We start from the raw sequence: 2,500 nt of genomic DNA, 5'->3' as shown, positions 1-2,500 counted from the left end.
TCTCCAAAAGTACGTAATGTGTAAGTTCGCCATTCATACGGTGATACAATAAGTACTTAGGTTAAATAAAGGGCTATTTTCGATCAACGTTGTGGTCTGGTAATTTCCAGACCTGCGTTCGAGACTGTTCCATGCCAATTATAGAATTTTAAGTGTGGCCATTTTTGGATGTTTTAGATTTTATTTAATGTGTTAATTGTATTGATGTCTTTTCGTTTCTCTCTTTTTCTTATTTTTTCTCTCTTATTCCTTCTCTTGCTTTGACTTGAACTCGGATAACAAAGTGTGTATGTGTAAGTATGTATGTGTGTGCGTGTGTGTATGTATGTGTGTGTGTGTGTGTGTATGTGTGTGTGTGTGTATGTATGTGTGTGTGTGTGTGTGTGTGTGTGTGTGTGTATGTGTGTGTGTGTGTGTGTGTGTGTGTGTGTGTGTGTGCGTGTGTGTGTGCGTGTGTGTGTGTGTGTGTGTGTGTGTGTGTCTGTGTCTGTGTCTGTGTCTGTGTGTGTGTGTGTGTGTGTGTGTGTGTGAATGCAGAGAGGCGAATTTCATCCACATTTGTCTCTCTCTTCCCTCCGCCATTTTGAAATTTTGGCGGGAATTTCGAAAGCCAGAAATCTTCCCCGCGGCAACACCTTCATTATCTGTTAAGTTAGAAATACACTTTTTTGAATTTCTTTTATATGTACTTGATTTATGTTCATATATATAAATGATATCTATCAATTCATATGTCTATCTATCTATCTACCTATATCAATTATTCTATCTATATATATTAATTTATTTTTATCTGTCTATCACTATCATCTATATTTATCATCTATATCTATCTATTTGTGTATATCTATAGGTCTATATATATTTCTATTTATCTAGTTCTATCTATCTATATGTACCTTTTTGTCTATATCTATCTATTTATCTATATCATCTATATATATCTTTTTATCTGTAACTATCTATTTGACCGCTTCTTTCTATTAATTTACACCTATCTGTCTACATCTATCGATTTGTATATATCTATCGATTTATCTATATCTAGCTATTTATCCTTTTCTGTGTATTTGTCTATATCTATTCATCAATATCTATTATATATATATATATATATATATATATATATATATATATATATATATATATATATATATATATATGTATATTCATCTGTATCTACATATTCGTCTATCTATCGATTTGTCTATATCTATGTTTGTCTATATCTATTTGCCTATACCTATCTTTTTTGTCTATTTCTATGTATTTATCTAAATCTTTATATTTATCTACATCTATATTAATTTTCTTGTCTCTATCTCTCTATATTCATCAGTCAATTTTTGGCCATTTGTCTATATCATTCTGTTTGTCTCTATCTCTCTATTTGTCTATATCTTTTTGTCATATACATATTTATCGTTATATTATCTGTTTATCTGTACCTATCAATTTATTCATACCTTTGTATTTCTGTTTATCTATATCTATCTATTTATCCGCATTCATATATGTTAGTCAATAAAATTTTATAAAAACGCTAAAAAAAATGAAAATTAAAAAATGTGGCACCTACGCGACCCCCTGTTCGCTTGGCATGGATGGGGCTCGATCGCGGGCCCCTCGCGTGGGAGGCGACGACCTTACCAACCGCACCACCGATTGTTATGTACTAATGAAGAAATCGGGGAATTTAAAGAGAATATAGACGCATAGTCTGTATGTGTGTGTGTGTGTGTGTGTGTGTTTGTGTGTGTGTGTGTGTGTGTGTGTGTGTGCGTGCGTGTGCGTGTGCGTGTGCGTGTGCGTGTGCGTGTGCGTGTGCGTGTGTGTGTGTGTGTTTGCTTGCTTGCTTGCTTGCTTGTGTGTGTGTGTGTGTGTGTGAATATGTGTGAGTGTGCGTGTGCGTTTTCGTGTGCGTGCGTGTGTGTGTGAGTCTACGTGAATGGCAAAACCCACTGAGGAATAGAGATGAGGTTTGGTATATACTCCAACTTATCAACAATGCGTTTTGATACATTAAAATTTAGGTAGTTCTGTCTTCCTCATACTTATAGGCACACTGATAATTATTCCCATCGTTAATTCAAAGACATTATTCTTATTGTTGTCACTACTATTGTCATCGTTGATGCCATTATTCCTTTGTTATTATTTTCCTGTACTGATGACATCAAAGAACACCTGTCCATTACATTTTTCTTTAACCTATATCCTTTAAGAAATAATTTGTCCGAAAACAGCAGGCCATGATATCATTGATAATAAGAATGATAATAATAATAATAAATAAATAACGATAAATAATAATAAAGAACAAATATGATAATTATAGTAATAACAATAACATCAACAATAACAATAATTATAATGATGATTGTAGTCATAACAATATTAATAATAGCAATACTTATAATGATGATTATAAACAATAGAAATAATGATAATAACAATAGTCATAAGTACAACAACAATGATTATTATAATGATAATATTA

Source organism: Penaeus vannamei, chromosome 19 (genome assembly GCF_042767895.1).
Source record: "Penaeus vannamei isolate JL-2024 chromosome 19, ASM4276789v1, whole genome shotgun sequence".
Taxonomy (NCBI): Eukaryota; Metazoa; Arthropoda; class Malacostraca; order Decapoda; family Penaeidae; genus Penaeus; species Penaeus vannamei.
The sequence above is the reverse complement of the archived record's forward strand: the minus strand, read 5'-3'. Positions refer to the sequence as shown.